The following is a 20,258-nucleotide window of genomic DNA, read 5'->3' on the forward strand; positions in this document are numbered from 1 at the left end:
CTTGGGGCTGGCTGGTCAAGTTTTATTTTCGTCTCTACTTTTTCTTGGTCAAACGATAGATTTTGTTAGATTAGCCACCGACAGGGTTCAAATTCATGCCGTCAAGCAAGGGCTCAACTCTTTTCCATCACTGTGGTAAAAGGTCACTTGCTATTTTCGTCTCTATTTGGATATTGTGGGATTTTACTCTTAAAGTTACAATTTGCAAACCATATGTCACTTGCTATTTTCGTCTCTACTTGGGTATTGTGGGATTTTACTCTTAAAGTTACAGTTTGCAAACCATTTTAACGTACTTTGTAATTTGGGAGAAGGAACTCAATTTACTTCTCAAGCTTTCTATTAGGGGTTGCAATTTGGGCGGGTTGGAAGGTCAACCTACCACTAACCCATTCTTTACAATTTGGGTCACCGGATTGGATGTTCCGGTATTAATATTCGGAAAGAAGAAAGACAGAAATACAGAGAGAAGCAAAAGTTTGATGATATGAAATTCGAAAACAAAGAAATGGGGAACCGGTTTGAAACGAAGAAATGTGCTGAGCCAACTTGCCATGACTCCAAGCACTAAATAAAATTTAGGGAGTTTTAACGAAAAGCTCACGGTACTGTTCATTTTAACGAAAAACCATATTTTTACACTAAAAAGTCAATCATGGTACTATTTACTTTACCTTTTATTTTGTTCTTATCATTAAAACTTAAAATTTTCAAACCCTTTTCATTAGTTTTCCTTAAAATTGAGGGTACCATGCTGTCTCCACTGTTAATTTATATTGAATATTTGGATTGTCAGCCACAGTGTATTGTTGGAATGCTGATAGCAATGTTTCCTTGATTGCCACTCTTTGTTTAGGGTTCCAATATTTTAAGAATGGCCAAAAGATTAGTGTGATATAGACACTTTACGCGAATTTCCAAGTGGATGAGATTGGTTGAGTGGTCTCCGTTGGATATAGGATTGAGTCCGTAAGGTAAGGAAGGCAGATTTCACCGATTATTCCTACTTGACGCTGTAGACAAGTATTTTCAAAACCTTGTACCATTATGGAGAGTAACTTTCATAGCACGAATATATACCATCACTATGACGTTTCGTACTCATGATACAATATTTGAGAGAAAAATTTATAATTAATGTGGGACACCATGGTAATGGTATACCCTTGCTATAGAAGTCTTTATCCTAGTTATGAGGCACACATGCATAAAAGCATCTTAAGGTTCGTTTGGTGGGTCAGATGAGATTGGACTTGATATTTAGGATAGGTTAGGAATGGGTTGGAGTGGTTAGGATGAGACTATTGTCAAGCGTTTGGTGTAGACACTACTAGGAATAACTTCTTGGGTGACGAAGGGGAAAGTGTCGTGCAAAGAAAAAAACCGTCGCCGGAAACATTGGGCGGTGAGGAGAGCGTTGCGCAAATTCTATTGCACAAAGCTCTTGACGTCAAGCATTGAGCGACAGGGATATTGTTCATTGCGCAAAATGAAGATTGCGCGACGGAATTGGTGGTAGTTGCGTGTACCGAACGACGAAATAGGGGTTCGACCCCCAAACTCTTGCACGACGGACATTTGGGTTCGACCCACAAACTCTTGTGTGATGGACATACATGTTCGACCCACAAACTCTTGTGTGATGGACATACATGTTCGACCCACAAACTCTTGTGCGACGAATATAAAGGTCGTCACATTAAGATCTTAAAATTAGTTTTTTAAATAATTTATTATTTATTTTTAAATTAGGTTTTTAAATAATTTATTATTTAATTTTTTTTCGTTTATTTTTAAATTAGTTTTTTAAATGAATTTAATGAAATTAAAAATAGAAAATGTAAAGAAGGATATTGAATTAAATAATTATTGTAAATGTACATACAATGAAAAAAAGTATTTTTAAATTTGAAAACAATTTAAAACAAAACTAAAAAATGTAGTCATCGACGTCACAATCGTCGGCTAGTGGTGTTGTTGCTGTGTCGGGGGGTTGGGAGGTCGTAGCTGCTGTGGCGGGGGGCTAGGAGGTCGTTTCTGGAGGTGGTTCAACGTTGGGGAAGTGAATGCCAGAGATTTAAAGTGGGCGATGTATTTGGTTCATCAAATTGTTTTGGGCCGCAATCTGAGACTGCTGGGCAGCAATCTGCTCCTTCAAGCCCGCCACTTCAGATGTCAGCGTTTGGACCTCTTCAGTTCGCTACCTGGAGGATGAGGCAGATGAGTCCTAAAGGAGGGCTTTCCCAAGCCCCCGATGAACATTCCCATGCAGTCTCAGGGGGAAACACCTCCTCAATCGGGGACTAATCAAGTGTGTCTGTCATGATCTGAAACCCAGCATCCTCAGGGGCAAACACCTCCTCGATTGGGGTCTCTAGGGGAAGCCCGAAAGCCACCTCCTCTAGAATGGTCTAGCCCTTCTCCACCATGGTGGACTAGAAAAATGAAAAAAATAAATAAATTTGAATATACATGTAATTAATATTAATAATAATTGAATATTAAAAATTTGAAATAACTTGCATGAAGCTGCTCCGTCAGCTCATCCCCGGGCCGAATGTACACCTCCTTGAACATGTCAATTTCAGGAAACTTTGACCCCCCTGAAAAAATAAAGTGTTAACATAGATTACCAAATGTGTAATAAAGAGTAAAAATATTGAAAACTTAAAATAAATATATGGTTATCTTACGTTGCTCCTTTAACCTATAAGAGAAGCGTCGTGAGCCGGATCAATGAAGAAGCTTCTTCTTCAACCGATTGATCGAGTTTGCCTTCACTTTTTTCTGTTGAATTAAAAAAAAAAAAAAACGTATTAGTTTAGATATTTATAACAAATGAATGAAAAAAATGAAAATTTTATTATTAATATATTATTGAAATATATATTATACGTACCAGGTATTTCTCATCTTGAAAATGGTCGTAGAGCCATTCCCATTCATCTCGACGGTCCACCAACTCTATAGGGCACCCAACTTCTAGAGCAACCTCCGGACCGTCATATAGCTCATAATGCTTGTGGAGGTCGCTCTTCCATTGAGTGAACCTACTGGAGCAAAGGTCGTTGATGTATTGTAGTTGATTGGCATTGAAGTTGGAGAGCTCATAGTGACACTGCAAAACTCAACAAATAAATAGTAGTTAAAATTTATAATCTTTGTATACTTTAATAAAAATTTAGTATTTAAGGTTGAAATTACTTACCGATAATTCATGAAAAATGGTGTCCTTGAATTCTTGTGGGACATGTGAAGGGGCAATGGTTGCTGATAACCTACCCAACGTCGGTGGCCAACGCACTGTGTTGCTCCTTTGTTGCAGCCGCACGATGTCGGTGATCCCACGTAATGGCGATCTTCTTGGTCATGGTGCGAGTAGTCTGTATCGTCTTAAGAAGTTTGCAAGGGCCTTTTTGACCTACCAAATAAACAAAGTAAACATTAGACGAATTCTAGTTTGTATCGAAAATTTGGCAGAACCTCCCCTAAAACTATAACATTTCCTAAAACCTGTAGACAATATAACAACAAAAAACAACACATCCACCCAACAATTCAAACAGTTTATACCATTTGGGGACGTTAAAACAAAATTTACATCCTGTTTATATGACTTCAATTTACTTAGTGCTAATTAATAATAATTAATATCGGTCAAAAGCACAATTCAAATTAACTAGCTAGCATGCATGTTATTCTCTGCAAAAAAGGGACCATCTCATTGTTGACAAAGAAAGACATAAAGAAGGTTGATTGCTATTTAGCTTAGCATATTCAGAAGAATATAACAATCTTTTGCAGCACATATCAAATTGTTCAAACCAATAAAATCCACACCAATTTTGCTCTGTAAAATTAGTTGGAAAAATGGTTATATGTGTGTGTGTGTGCGCGCGCATGAGACTAACAGTTGAAAATAATACAAATACTCTAGTTGCAAGATAGCTTAAGACTGGAAAACATTTGTATCCATTAATGGAGACTATTATGAATTATTATTTGTGGTCAATTTGCAAGCCAAAACTTGAGAAAATATTACAAACCACATGTGCCACTCGTATATTTGTAAGGAACATATCATTATGGCTATGAATAAAGATGGAACCATAAGCAAGCTTATCAATTAACAGAGCAAGCTTACCTGTATACGACCCCTCTCCATGGACAAAGGAGGCCTCACCAGATGGCTGAGCCTCCTCAGAACTCCGGGGCCGTCGATGAGTTCGTCAGGCGCTTAGGATAGGATGCGTCACCTAAGAAGTTAATGACGTAAGAACAGTAGACACTATTGGCCCCAAAGGCGTGACTGAAGGGACACCCGTCATGCCCATATCAGGTGTGGAGGTGGCAACAACATTACCTCCTTAAGAATGTGTCTGACTGCCTCTACTAGCTGTCCCCCGGTTTGATATTAAGTTCGACATCTACAAAAACAATCAAGAATCTGTTTAGTTGGTCATCTTATTATATGCATTTCATTTCACATATATAAGGCGAACAAAAAATGAGATAGGAATAAAATTGAGTATTGCAAGGAACATGTTTTTTCATAAAAACAAACAAACAAATTGACCGATCTACAATAATCTTGAAATGCATGCCATTACAAAGTTAAAACCAACATATTATCAAATCAATAATCTTCAAACACTTTTGGGCATACAACATTTTTATGCACTGAAGAAGATCAGTTATATATAGATGCGATGAAGAACTCAGAGAAAGAAAAAAAATGGAAGAATCTTGCAATCTTTCTAAAAAATCTCAGAGTTGGTTACAAAGAATATTCTCACCACTATTTATACTAGATACAAAGCTTAATGACTAAGCAATCCTTATAACTACCCAACTCACTAGATTATGACACATGTAATACATTGACCAATGACCCATGTCATCATCTCAAGCCATCCATATCACTCAATACCTTGGTGCGAATTTGAATAAAAAAAATGGAAAGAGTATGAGGACATGAACTTGTATATCATTTATTTGATTAAGAGGCAAAGAATGAAATTATGAAATTAAGTATTGAACCCTCAACCAGGAGCAAATTACATTTGTGAGGAGGAAGATGCTATTTATGTTACATCCCACATCACCTAGGGCAGTGGATCTTGTAAGCCTTATATTTATATTCTCATCTCTACTTAGCATGAGACCTTTTGGGAGCTCACTGGCTTCGTGTTCCGTAGGAACTCCGAAGTTAAGCGAGTTCGTACGAGAGCAATCCCATGATGGGTGACCCACTGAAAGTTCTCGTGTGAGTTCCTAGAAACAAAACCGTAAGCGCGTGGTTAGGGCCCAAAGCTGACAATATTGTGCTACGGTGGAGTTGAGCCCGAGATTGGTGGGGGCTCGGGCCAGGATGTGACAATTTAGTATTAGAGCCAATCCTGGCCGGATGTGTGCCGACGAAGACGTCGGGCCTCTAAGGGGGGTGGATTGTTACATGCCACATCACAAAGGGGAGTGGATCCTGTAAGCCTTATATGTATATTCTCATCTCTACCTAGCACGAGGCCTTTCTGGAGCTCACTGGCTTCGAGTTCCGTAGGAACTTCGAAGTTAAGCGAGTTCGCACGAGAGCAATCCCATGATGGGTGACCCACTGGGAAGTTCTCGTGTGAATTTCTAGAAACAAAACTGTGAGGGTGTGGTCGGGACCCAAAGTGGACAATATCGTGCTACAGTGAAGTCGAGCTTGGGATGTGATGGGGGGCTTGGGCCGGGATCTAACAATTTAGCCCATCAAATAATAACCATTAGAGATTCTAAATTTAAATCGCTGCAATTGACAATCGTACAATTAAAAAGTTGGATTATATCCCTCATGCATATATAGCCAATATGAAATTTAAAGGTACCAGAGACTCTGAATAACCAACAAAATGCCATTATCATAGTCATGATTGATCCCTAAGAACATCTGATATGGATTTTAGGTAGCTGATCACAAGGCATATCTTATTAACTTCTTTACGTATATACATGTTATGCTAACAAGATCCCAAGTTAGGTAAATATGTATTGGAGCACTAAATATATTAATGGTTATCTACATGTACAAACTATGGATTTTGAAAGATAACTATGAGAAGAAACTAGTTTTTGAAAGATAACTATGAGAAGAAACTAACAAAAAGTCTGTGATGAGGTTTCTTTTCAGTGCAGGAGTGTGCTAGGAACTTGAAGACTCATTTGAATGCTTCTTCCCATGTTGTGTATCCTGAGAGCACTACTTGGATATATACAGTGTCTTCTTTATTCTTAAAGTTTCCCTATTTATATTCCACCAAACCACCAAAAAGAAAAGCCAAAAAAGCACAATTTCACAAGGTCATCAATATCCTGTTCTATAAACTCAATGAGGCAACATCATATGTTAAATAAATCTCAGGATTAGAACTTGGCATGAACATATATAAAAGTTAAAAACAATGTGATGAATAAATTATGAGCAATCAGCTCTAGAAGGATAACATATAGCAATGGGAAAAAGTAAGCATACATGCAATATCCTTCAGTACCATAAAAGTTGCTCAGTTGCTTGGTAAACTGTCTAACTCCTTTATTAGAGAAGTGGTCTCCAATGCCTGTCATGATGAATGAAGCATTAGAATGCAGCAAGAGCGTAAGAATGCAATAGTAAATAATGGTAAGAGAAGAAATGAATTCTTAGTTTCAATGATCTACAAAGTTAATAAAATCCAGGAAAGCACCACTCAAATATATGAAAGGAGACTAAATGAAGAACTAAAATGGATGATGTTCATAATCCAACCAAAAACAATTGACAACTAATATTAGATTGACCAAATCAAAAGGAAACTAGGTAGTGCTATAAATGTCAAACTTCTTTTCAAACATACAACACATGAAAAATTGAAAATCATCTACGAAAGAGTTGGCATGGAACTTTTTGCAACAAAAATTGCACACCACCAAATCAATCCATACAATGCTACATCGGTTTAGCATCGAATCCTTTCATGATAAACATAAAACAAGTAGAACCACATGATTATAAGTTACAACTGAAAACAAACATCAACTTCATTCATGTCTGTATTTTGACAAATGATCCAAAATCATTCAATCACCAACCACCAATTCACGACTCAATTCAACACATCATGCTGAAATGATAAAACAATGTCCACTTAATAAAGTCCGAAGTTTGTAGTCCTATCTAACTTGAACGCTAATTTTACCATAAGCACAACATAAAATTCAAGACACCCATCAACGAAGATTTTAGTAACTAACAATGATATTAACAAACAACAAACATCTGCTAAGATTTTATAAACTGTCAATGATTTTGACAAACAAGAAGCCACAACATACAGTTCAATCACATAAACCCGAAACAACATCGTTCAAATCCAAACTCTACGAATCCTAAAATAAAATTGACAAAGGAATTGCAAGAAAAAAAAAACATTTCAATCAATGTTTGAATTATAATTTTATAGGCCGGTTTACAACCTGGGATGAATGTATAGCTACATGCATAGAGATTTAACCCATGATGCCCAATTCAAACTCAATTCCAACCCTAAATCCCTAAATCCCTTAATTACAACCCAATTTTAACCCTAAATCCCTAAATGTTGTAATTAGAACAATTCAACATAAAATTTAACCCTAAATCCCTAAATGGTGTAATTACTGGGTGCTTACCTAGTAATGTTGAGGCGGCGAGGAGAGGGTGTGGCGACGGAGTGCGGCGGATAGGGAGATTGTGAAAGAGAAAAAGAAACAGAGAGAGTGCGAGAGAGGGAGAGAGGAGCTTGAGGTAGTGAGTCTGAGATAGAAAGAGCACGAGAGAATGAGAGAGATAGAGAGATGAGCTTGAGAGAATCGAGCGAGGGAGGGAGAGACAGGGAGAGAGAAGGAGAGAGGAGCTTGAGAGAATCGGATAGAAATCGAGTGAGTCTGAGTGGGAGAGAGAGAGAGTTAAGGCGCATAATTAAAAACGCGCCGAACCTTGGCAAAAAAATCAAATTTTTACATGTTTGCGCAACAAGGGTGTTTAAACTTTCGTCACGCCACCAGTTTTTTTTTTTTTTTTTAAATGAATTTTAAAATATTTGCACGACAAAGATTTATAAAATATCGTCACGCAAATATGTAAATTTAATTTACTTTTTGGTTTAAATAATTAAATAAATACTTTTTTAATTAATTTTGTTACAAATTTTAAATGAAACTTCTGTTTGTATACAAAATAAATACCATTCAATACACATCATTACATTTACATCACAATTTTTCATTAATCCTTGTCTGAACTAGAATAAAGATCATCACTATTGTCATATTCAGACTCCCATTTCCCCTCGTCTGTAGGCACGTCAACATTATTGTTCGCGTGCTCGGGTGCATTGTATCACGGTAGATCCCTTAGGTCAATCATAATGGAGTCGATCGATATTTCAATTTCAAGACCTTCGGCTACCTGATACGATTCTTGTACAATAGTCATATCTCGTAGTGTATTTGCACCAAGTGTTGTTGAAGTCTCCAATTGTTGGTCAACAACGTCACCATAATCGTCATCGCCAGCAGGATCTCGGTCTAGAATATCGTACAACCCTATGTGCTCAATCTTCTGAACTACTTTTCATCCCCTCTAATGCGAGATTTATACGCACACAAATTAAACCCTCTTTTTGTCAATTGTAGTATAAGTATAAGTAGGGATCGTTCTTAACCGGGGATTAGGAGGGATTGCAAATCACTTGGAAACTGACTCAAAAACGTAAAATAAAGTTTAAAACACTAAACTAGACTCAAAGAATGCGAAACTAAACGCTTAAAACACTCAAACAAACTAAAAGACTCAAAACAGCACAAACACACTCAAATCTGCCTAAAAACCACTTTCTGGGCAGTTTTGAGTACAAACACAAAATTGGACGAAATTAAGTTATGACTTGACTCAAGACTCTTAAAAACACAAACTAAATGTAATTCTAACTAATCTAACACTTTAAAATAAATGGGGGATTGGTTTTGACGAATTTAAAACTAAAACAGAAACTTGGAATTAAAACAGATTCTAAAAACGAAATTAATGAAATAAAATGATGAGAAACTAGTTAGAGGGTTCCTTATCCACACATGAACATATGCATATAATTTGATTCCCAGTTATGACTTCAACGAACGATGAATGACAATGCTCCAAGTTAATTAGGTCCGCTTAAACTAACTTTCAGATTTCCCTAGATTCATTGGATTGAATGGAATACGCATTACAACCAAATTATTCCTAATCAAAGTCCCTAACCATGGAATACGCATGATAGAGACATTCAACAAAGATCATTAAGTTCAACGGAAATCATAAACATCGACTAGGCATTCATAACTATGGAATACGCATGTTAATCCAGCCTAGGGTTTACTAAACACAATCGTGACTAGCGATCTTTACTACTCATGAATATAAGTTCATAACTATTAGGTGAAATTTCCTTAAATCCTAGCATCAAGTTTAGGCATGCAAATTAAGTGTCGACCCTCAACCCACATACATAAACAAGTTCTTAATCAAAACAGAAAAGTAAACCACATTTAAAGTTCATGAATTCATAACTGGAGTAAATCAAATCATAACCAACATATGTCCATGGCTTCAAATTCGCCTCTAACTAAAAAGAAATTAGTTCCACATGTTTAACATAATTGAACAAGTTAAATTAAACATGAAAACAGAAACAAGAAGAAAGAATAAATTGATGGAATTAAATGGATGGAAAGTTAGCTACGGGGTTCATCTCCACATATGTTATACTTGCATAATAAAACGATTTCCAATTACGTTTCAATAAACCATTAATTCTCAATACTCCAAGTTAATTAGATCCGCTTAAATTAACCTTCAAATCTTCCTAACGTTATTGAATTGGATGATTGCATACGACAACCCAAAACATTTCCCACAAGTCCCCTACATGATTGCATAATAGAGATACAAGCAAGAATCATTACGCTTTATGAAAATTATAAGTGTTGACGAGGCATTCGTTACTATGGAATACGCATGAAACTTATGCCAAGAATTCGTTTAACGCGATTGTTTATAAGCAACCTCCACTACTTGTGAATATAAGTTCGTAACTATTAGGTGAAACTCACTTATATTCTAGCGTCATATTCATGCATGAAAATTAAGTGTGCACTCTCAATAAACATACATAAATAAGTTATCAATCAAACAGTTAAACGAATTGAATCCACAACTTATGAAACGCAATTAGAAGTAATCAAATCAAAATGCAAGCATAAACATATATTTCGAATTTCCTCATAACTTTGAAATCAAAGAAACACCTAAACATTCCAACAACTCAAACTTGAATTGTATGAACGTTTAGGCACTCTTCTCTTCCATTCCTCATACGTACAAAACAAAGAGTATTGAAATTAAACATTGAAATCAAAGAAACACCTAAACATTCCAACAACTCAAACTTGAATTGTTTGAACGTTTAGGCACTCTTCTCTTCCTCTTCGTTATAGCACAAGGTCTAAGGATAGTTTGATGGTGTGAATGGTTTGGGAAGTGGTGAAAATGGAATGATGGTGTTTGGATTGTAAGGGAGGGCACGGCACAAGGGAGTTTTGATGTCTACATTCTGAAATGGAAGAGAGAATTGAGGTGTTTGTGACTGAAATGTGTATGAATGAGTATGAATGCAATGGATGCTTATTTATAGGTGAAATGGGGGGAACATGACAGCTAGGAGGGAATGTGGCTGCATGTTTGAATGATTAAAGGATGCATGTGGGTTGGAATTGCATGTGCAATGAATATGTGGCTGCATGTGCAAGGGGACAATTTGAAAATGCATGTGAAAGCATGTGTTGGCTGCAATGATGAAATGGATGGGAGTGCATGTGGCTTAATTAATTAAAGGGAGTGCATGTGCAATGTTTTAAAGGATGGAATGCATGTGAATATGATGGAAATCTGATGGGAACTCACGGCAATGATGGTGTTTGTTTGAATGATTGCAGATTGTGTGGGTGAGTGATTAGGTTGGAAATGCATGTGAATGCAAGGTGTGAATGATTATGAGTGCATGTGGGTGAATTAAAGGATGGAATGCATGTGAATTAGGTTGGAAAGGCTGATTTATTTGAAGATGCATGTGCAATGAAGTGGAATGATAGCTAGGTTGAATATGCATGTGGAATGACAACTAGGGTGTGTTGGTGTGTGTATGGGAATTTCTGGTTCTAAGGCTTTGTTTGATTGGGCTAGGCCCTTTGTTTTATGTCCTAAAGTGCATAAGTGGCCTTCAATTTCGTCCATCCTCTTGGCTCCATGGTTAAGCTATCAAATCCATGCCCAAAAATGCTCCAAATAGCCTCAAAATGCACTTTCTTGCTCCCTTTGCCATTAGGACCTAAAAACAAACGAAAATAGCTTAAACTACTAAAACAACTATGAATTAACAACATAAATGCACGAAAACAAGCTAAGTAAGTCGCATAAATATGCTCCTATCAAATTCCCCCACACTTAACTTTTGCTAGTCCTCGAGCAAAACAAAACAAAAGAAACAAAAAAAAACAAAACAAAACGAATAAAACACAACCTACACCTTCCAACAAACGTCTCAGAGATTTCCAATGCACATGACAAGTTAAAAATCATCATTCCCATAGATTTTAGCCATCTTTACACTTAAGTACATTCTTAATCATAGTCACCACATACTAGTTCACAATTAAGCATTTAAAACACATTTCGAATGTAGTAACATGCCTTAGAGAATTTCCTCAATTCCTTACTAGAATGCACTCTATTTTCACACAGATTTTCTGACTACACACCCTGCACTAGTTATATGTGAGAAGATTGATGTAAACATGAAAACGAACACTCACATATATGTATCATAAAGAGAGCAATTTCTGGAGTTAATAAGCATGTTTAGGTATGATCTCATGAATGGAATGCTACTACTTAGAAGCGAGAATCAGTGACACCATAAGCTCATACCAAGTTCAAACTCCACAAATTGAAACACATAACACTCAAGATAGAAGTCACGGGTTGTAATGGGGCTTGGGGTGTGTGGCTAACAAAGAAGGGATATGGAAAACAAAGGTTCTTAAAGAAATAGCGAGCAAAGCATTTGAATCATCTTAGAATTCACTTTTGAATGAAAACTCAACTTTTGATCAAAAAGGGATAACAAGCTCTTTCTTTTCTTTTCTGTTTTTCTTTCTCATATGTTTTTCACAATTTTTTTTTTCTTTTCTTTTTCTTTTGAATCTCAAAACATACATATAAACGTAAGAACAAACTTTTACTCCCCCACACTCATTTTCTTGCATAATGTAACTCAAAAGGAATTCATTTAAGTCATGCTCACTATACTTTAAGAACAAGGGTATAGGAAAGTCCTACTCTAGGCTAGGTAAGGGGTGATGTGGTTAGCAAAGAAAATAGGCTAAACGAGGCTCAACAGGGTTAAAACTAATATATACGAAATATGGGAAGTAAGGCTATTTGGCTATGGTGGCAACTACACAACTTCATCTTGATATATGTTATGCAATTCAATGTCATGCTTTGAATGAAACGGATATAAGTTCTAGCATTTAGTTCTATCATGATACAATTGCATTCTAAGTAGCAACCAAGCAAGGAATAATGAGATCATGCAACAACTTTAGAAAACAAAGAATCACAGAAAATAACTCTCCAAAGAAGGTAATGGCTTGAGTCTCATAGGGTTGTAGCGTTTGTTTGAGTTCCTTCCTTCAAGCATGTTACAAAAACGAATTTTTTCTTTTATGATTGCATGTGAAGTCATACATTATAACCATAACCAAGCATATACCAAGAGTAAATCAAACTTTTCTCTATGTTTATAACTCTTTTTAACAGTCATGCAATTACAAACCAAATCCTTATCATTGTGTTGGAAGGTACCCTAAGGCACAAACACATAAAAACGACTCAAAACACTCTTTTTAGGCTTTTCAAAACATGTTTTTCAAATTTTTATGTGATTTTCGGAGTTATAAAACAAAACACACTAAAAACACTCTAAAACAACTTAAAAACACCTTAAAACAGCAAGGAACAACATTTGAAGTAATGGGTGATAAAATCCAACGAATTTGCATTAAATGTACTTAGTTACCCCCCCCCCCCAACACTTAAATCAAACATTGTCCTCAATGTTTTAAGGATAGATTCACACAAAACATAAGTAAACACACAAAAAGCAACTAAACATACTAAACATGGCAGAATGTAACTTAACAAAGAGAAGAGTTTAGGGACGCAAATCTGGTTATGGAGTGTAAATTTCATCTTCTCCTTGGTAATTGCATTGAGGCATTGATCTTGGTGATTCCACAGGCTTTCTCTTGAACTGGTTTCCGCCCATCGTTGATTTTCCTTTGTGCTACTTCTTGAACTGGGTAGCAGGATTCTTTTGGGTCTCCCCCGAAGGTCTGAGCTTCCTCCTTTTATTTGTTTCATTGTTCAATCTTTCCAATTCGTATTGAAGAGGGTTAGAGGATAGCTCAGCATATGCAGTTGTTCCTTGTCTCCACATGCTTCAATGTATCATTTTCACTTGCCTTACTTACTCCGTTGAAGATGACTACTCGAGAGCAACGCTAGGTAAGCAATCAGGAATAAATTCCAGGCAGTTGGCTCCAGATCGAAAGACTGACTCCAAGTGCCGGCTGATTGCTTCTTTCACTTTGCCATGCGAGTAAGAACAAGGACAAAGAAAAAGACAGGGAAAGAGCATGATATGAGATACTTTTGCTTTTGACCTTGATGATATGAGATACCTTTGCTTTTGAATAAGCGGTAAATGAATCAGCACATGTATTTGTTGTGCTGTTTCCTCCTGGGTCATCTGTACTCCAGGCATCTAGTATCATCTTTGGGGAAGAAGAGGAATTTGAGTATTTCGAAAGGCTTTGCTGGGAGTGCGCCCTCAGAGTTGAGGGAGGGTTGGGCATTTTCTTCAGGTCTGCCTTGCCATAAAAGATGAAGGTCGACATATATAGAGATAATATCAAGTGGTGGTACTGTTCTTTTACCCTTGTCGACAAACGTTTTGATCCCGCAAATCCGGCTTTTTGAAATAGTGGCGCCTCTTCGATTTCTGAACGACGCCCCTTCGATTTCTGAACGACGCCCCTTCGCTTTCTGAACGACATGTAGTAGTGCGGATGCGGCTCCTTTTGACAAAGCTGCACGCATCTTCTGAAAAGCAGAGAAAGCGTCGCCGAACTTTGCGCTTGTCGGCTAAAGATGTGTAGTTGCGATGATGGCCTCCACGTGTTTTCAGCTTTGTCAGAAATCTTTTGACAAAGTTGAACGCGTTTTCTGAAAAGCCGAGGGAGCGTCGCCTAACTTACGCCGGAAAATCCGGCTCTTTGAATCGGTGGATGCGTCGCCTTGACTTTTTATAGAGCTATCGATCACCACCAACATACACACTCTGAAGATCTCCCATTCTTGAACATCGTCTCCGGCCCTTTGAAATTTTAACTCCATCCACCCCTTCTCTTTGAACACTTTTGAAAAAATGGCAAACTCATCGAACCTTAGTTTAGATTTGAGTCTCACCAGCGATCCGGTTGCGCCCCGTCAAGGTAATGTATGGCGCCCTTCTTTTTTATCTTCTAACGGTCTTCTTACAGGTGAAGACTCCGTGATGCAGGACGCCACAACAGCTACAATAGTAGCTAGGAACCTCCTCACTCCAAAAGATAGTAGGCTGCTGTCAGGACGGTCCGATGAGTTGGCCGTTCAAGAGTCCCTCGCACTTAGTGTTCAGTGTGTGAGCTCTGTGTCCAACACGGGCCAACGCCTGCTTGCCCGCTCCCGTCAGGTGGAATCATTGATGGCAGAGGTGGAAATTCTTAAGCAAGAGATCCAACAGCTTAAGTACGAGAATAGAAGTTTGCATGTGCTTGCAAATAACTATTCGTCGGGCATGAAGAGGAAGCTTGATGAGCTGCAAGAATCTGAGGGTCGAATTCAAAGTGATCGTCAAAGGCTTGCGGCTTGTCTCCAGAGGCACCTTTTTCCTGGGTCATCCAGCGTTTGGCCAAGTATTGAGGCCTGGAATGCTCTAGCTCCGATGCCTTCCGCTCCGATGCCTTCCGCTCCGATGCCTCCCGCTACTATGCCTCCCGCTTCTATGCCTTCCGCTTCGACGCCTCGTAGTGGGGTTTCACACAAACATCCTTTGTGAATGCTCCATCTTTCTCCATGTTTAGTATCTTTCCTTTTTTTTTTTTTTTTTTTTTAAATGCATGCTTTGTTTTATTCAGTGCATTGGGTTGCCTCCCAAGTAGCGCTTTCTTTTACGTCTTGCAGCCGGACGAAGAACCCAATCACTCCAGGATATGTTCACGAATCGGATGAGAACTCCGAGTCATAAACTAGTACCTAAAACAAGAAACAAAACAAGATTAAGAATCTGGAATAAAAACAAACAAAAATAAAACAATCCGAGGGATTAGCAAATTTTCTAATCCCCGGCAACGGCGCCAAAATTTGATGCGAGATTTATACGCACACAAATTAAACCCTCTTTTTGTCAATTGTAGTATAAGTATAAGTAGGGATCGTTCTTAACCGGGGATTAGGAGGGATTGCAAATCACTTGGAAACTGACTCAAAAACGTAAAATAAAGTTTAAAACACTAAACTAGACTCAAAGAATGCGAAACTAAACGCTTAAAACACTCAAACAAACTAAAAGACTCAAAACAGCACAAACACACTCAAATCTGCCTAAAAACCACTTTCTGGGCAGTTTTGAGTACAAACACAAAATTGGACGAAATTAAGTTATGACTTGACTCAAGACTCTTAAAAACACAAACTAAATGTAATTCTAACTAATCTAACACTTTAAAATAAATGGGGGATTGGTTTTGACGAATTTAAAACTAAAACAGAAACTTGGAATTAAAACAGATTCTAAAAACGAAATTAATGAAATAAAATGATGAGAAACTAGTTAGAGGGTTCCTTATCCACACATGAACATATGCATATAATTTGATTCCCAGTTATGACTTCAACGAACGATGAATGACAATGCTCCAAGTTAATTAGGTCCGCTTAAACTAACTTTCAGATTTCCCTAGATTCATTGGATTGAATGGAATACGCATTACAACCAAATTATTCCTAATCAAAGTCCCTAACCATGGAATACGCATGATAGAGACATTCAACAAAGATCATTAAGTTCAACGGAAATCATAAACATCGACTAGGCATTCATAACTATGGAATACGCATGTTAATCCAGCCTAGGGTTTACTAAACACAATCGTGACTAGCGATCTTTACTACTCATGAATATAAGTTCATAACGATTAGGTGAAATTTCCTTAAATCCTAGCATCAAGTTTAGGCATGCAAATTAAGTGTCGACCCTCAACCCACATACATAAACAAGTTCTTAATCAAAACAGAAAAGTAAACCACATTTAAAGTTCATGAATTCATAACTGGAGTAAATCAAATCATAACCAACATATGTCCATGGCTTCAAATTCGCCTCTAACTAAAAAGAAATTAGTTCCACATGTTTAACATAATTGAACAAGTTAAATTAAACATGAAAACAGAAACAAGAAGAAAGAATAAATTGATGGAATTGAATGGATGGAAAGTTAGCTACGGGGTTCATCTCCACATATGTTATACTTGCATAATAAAACGATTTCCAATTACGTTTCAATAAACCATTAATTCTCAATACTCCAAGTTAATTAGATCCGCTTAAATTAACCTTCAAATCTTCCTAACGTTATTGAATTGCATGATTGCATACGACAACCCAAAACATTCCCCGCAAGTCCCCTACATGATTGCATAATAGAGATACAAGCAAGAATCATTACGCTTTATGAAAATTATAAGTGTTGACGAGGCATTCGTTACTATGGAATACGCATGAAACTTATGCCAAGAATTCGTTTAACGCGATTGTTTATAAGCAACCTCCACTACTTGTGAATATAAGTTCGTAACTATTAGGTGAAACTCACTTATATTCTAGCGTCATATTCATGCATGAAAATTAAGTGTGCACTCTCAATAAACATACATAAATAAGTTATCAATCAAACAGTTAAACGAATTGAATCCACAACTTATGAAACGCAATTAGAAGTAATCAAATCAAAATGCAAGCATAAACATATATTTCGAATTTCCTCATAACTTTGAAATCAAAGAAACACCTAAACATTCCAACAACTCAAACTTGAATTGTATGAACGTTTAGGCACTCTTCTCTTCCATTCCTCATACGTACAAAACAAAGAGTATTGAAATTAAACATTGAAATCAAAGAAACACCTAAACATTCCAACAACTCAAACTTGAATTGTTTGAGCGTTTAGGCACTCTTCTCTTCCTCTTCGTTGTAGCACAAGGTCTAAGGATAGTTTGATGGTGTGAATGGTTTGGGAAGTGGTGAAAATGGAATGATGGTGTTTGGATTGTAAGGGAGGGCACGGCACAAGGGAGTTTTGATGTCTACATTCTGAAATGGAAGAGAGAATTGAGGTGTTTGTGACTGAAATGTGTATGAATGAGTATGAATGCAATGGATGCTTATTTATAGGTGAAATGGGGGGAACATGACAGCTAGGAGGGAATGTGGCTGCATGTTTGAATGATTAAAGGATGCATGTGGGTTGGAATTGCATGTGCAATGAATATGTGGCTGCATGTGCAAGGGGACAATCTGAAAATGCATGTGAAAGCATGTGTTGGCTGCAATGATGAAATGGATGGGAGTGCATGTGGCTTAATTAATTAAAGGGAGTGCATGTGCAATGTTTTAAAGGATGGAATGCATGTGAATATGATGGAAATCTGATGGGAACTCACGGCAATGATGGTGTTTGTTTGAATGATTGCAGATTGTGTGGGTGAGTGATTAGGTTGGAAATGCATGTGAATGCAAGGTGTGAATGATTATGAGTGCATGTGGGTGAATTAAAGGATGGAATGCATGTGAATTAGGTTGGAAAGGCTGATTTATTTGAAGATGCATGTGCAATGAAGTGGAATGATAGCTAGGTTGAATATGCATGTGGAATGACAACTAGGGTGTGTTGGTGTGTGTATGGGAATTTCTGGTTCTAAGGCTTTGTTTGATTGGGCTAGGCCCTTTGTTTTATGTCCTAAAGTGCATAAGTGGCCTTCAATTTCGTCCATCCTCTTGGCTCCATGGTTAAGCTATCCAATCCATGCCCAAAAATGCTCCAAATAGCCTCAAAATGCACTTTCTTGCTCCCTTTGCCATTAGGACCTAAAAACAAACGAAAATAGCTTAAACTACTAAAACAACTATGAATTAACAACATAAATGCACGAAAACAAGCTAAGTAAGTCGCTTAAATATGCTCCTATCACCCTCCCGTCCTTGGGGTCATCTATATAGAAAATTTGTTTAGCCATCGTGGCCAAAATATAGGGGTCGTCATTATACCAATATCTATTAGTGTTGACCGATAGCAAACCATCATTTCGCTTAACATCTCCAACCCGACGTGGGTTTGTATCAAACTTGTGACACTTAACAGGATAAATTGACACCGGTCTTTGTAAAGAAATTGCACAACACTTGTTAGTTTTTCATAGAAATCAATGTCTGCAATGTCACCAGAACTCGGGACATGTACCTCACTATTTTGCATACAAAGCTTGTCATTGTGATCAGCTGCCAAAAACTTGATACCATTTACATGACAACCGGAGTACAATTTTGCGCTTAGGGGCCCAATCACCAAGTTGTACAATTCTTAGTGTAAGCGGGCAAATTCATTTCCTTCAAGTTCTTCACCTAAATAAATGAGAAAAAATTGTCATGTTAGCTTAACATTTACAATTATGCAAATAACCCAAAACATGAACAACTTACATTTTCACGAAACCATCGAGGAAACAATTCACGATGCTTTTTAGCATATAAATGTGAAGGATGTTCCCTCTTCATCAACTCTTTATGCTCATCTAGGTAGGTAATTGTCTCGTCACAATTGTTAAGTACAAACCAATGTGCTACCTCCATGTCCATTTTGTCAAATCACTCCCCTCTGATTGGTTCGCCAAATGGTCATGCAATTTGGGCAAAAACAGAAAGTTTTTCAATTCTCACACCACCGTCATTATTGCATTGCTATCAGTTGACCGTAGTCTCAACGTCTTGTAAGTACATTGCACAAAATGTAAGCGACTCAAATCCGACCCATGCCTCCACAATTGATCCTTCGGGCTTTGCCCTGTTCCATGTACTCTTTTTTAATTCACCCAGCAGTATGCATCAATAAAAAAATTATTGTATAAAATTAGTCAAATTGTACATACTGTAAACACGAAAAATTCCTGAAACAAGAAACAAGAATACGTGTACAAAATATATTTTTGTATTAATGATTTTGGGGTTACAATCTCTTTGTAATTTGATCCTCTGATTCTATCTTCGTAGGGTGTAGGTTTGTGGATGAGTTGTTGATCCAAAGAGCCGTCGGGGCTTGATCTAAGGATGAACAGTTGATGAATGGATCTTCAAGGGGCGTTAGGCTTGATCTTGAAGAATGGGTGTATGGGTTTGTTGAGGTTGTTGATCCAAAGGGCCGTTGGGGCTTGATCTTAGGATGAACGGATGATGAATGATGAACACTTTCTTCAAGGGGTCATCGGGGCTTGATCTTGAGTTGGTGGGAGTTCTTCAAGGGCCGTTGGGGCTTGATCTTGAAGGAGGATTTGACGAAGAACGAAGAGTGCTTTCTTGATCCTTTTGGATTTTCTTGAGCGCTTTAGAGCTTCAAGGCTTCAAGGTTTTGGTGTGTATGTAAATTTCTCTTCCTTTTCTCTTGATGGAGAAGCCTATTTATAGGCTTTGAGAGTGAATCACCACCATCCATTTTTTTGGTGAAGTGAGTAGGTGTTGTAGTTGAAATAAGTGTGTGAGGTTGGTGAAGTAAATGGAAGTTGTAGGTGAAATGAGTGTGTGATGTAGGTGAAATAAGTGAAAGTTGTAGGTGAAGTAAATGGAGTTGGTAGGTGAAGTAAGTGTGTGAGGTTGGTGAAGTAAATGGAAGTTGTAGGTGAAATGAGTGTGTGATGTAGGTGAAATAAGTGTGTGAGGTTGGTGAAATGAATGGAGTTTGTAGGTGAAATGAATGTGTGATGTAAGTGAAATGAATAAATGTTG

The 20,258-nt window shown here is 37.4% G+C and overlaps 1 long non-coding RNA gene across 3 annotated transcripts; it reads right to left on the minus strand.

Annotated features, from left to right (window-relative positions):
* Window positions 1–1,852: 1,852 nt before the first annotated feature.
* On the minus strand, window positions 1,853–7,977 carry LOC137730509 (uncharacterized). 3 transcript variants are annotated; one of them, XR_015957627.1, is made up of 9 exons: window positions 7,690–7,977; window positions 6,515–6,599; window positions 4,364–4,427; window positions 4,145–4,256; window positions 3,209–3,421; window positions 2,900–3,118; window positions 2,694–2,787; window positions 2,524–2,603; window positions 1,853–2,435 (listed from the first exon to the last, which is right to left on the minus strand). It is a non-coding gene; the product is annotated as an uncharacterized LOC137730509 (long non-coding RNA). The 3 variants fall into 3 exon arrangements; XR_015957628.1 differs by having other exon boundaries at window positions 4,145–4,427; window positions 6,534–6,599; XR_015957626.1 differs by having other exon boundaries at window positions 4,145–4,427.
* Window positions 7,978–20,258: the final 12,281 nt, after the last annotated feature.

Source organism: Pyrus communis, chromosome 16 (genome assembly GCF_041283825.1).
Source record: "Pyrus communis isolate YQ-2024b chromosome 16, ASM4128382v1, whole genome shotgun sequence".
Taxonomy (NCBI): Eukaryota; Viridiplantae; Streptophyta; class Magnoliopsida; order Rosales; family Rosaceae; genus Pyrus; species Pyrus communis.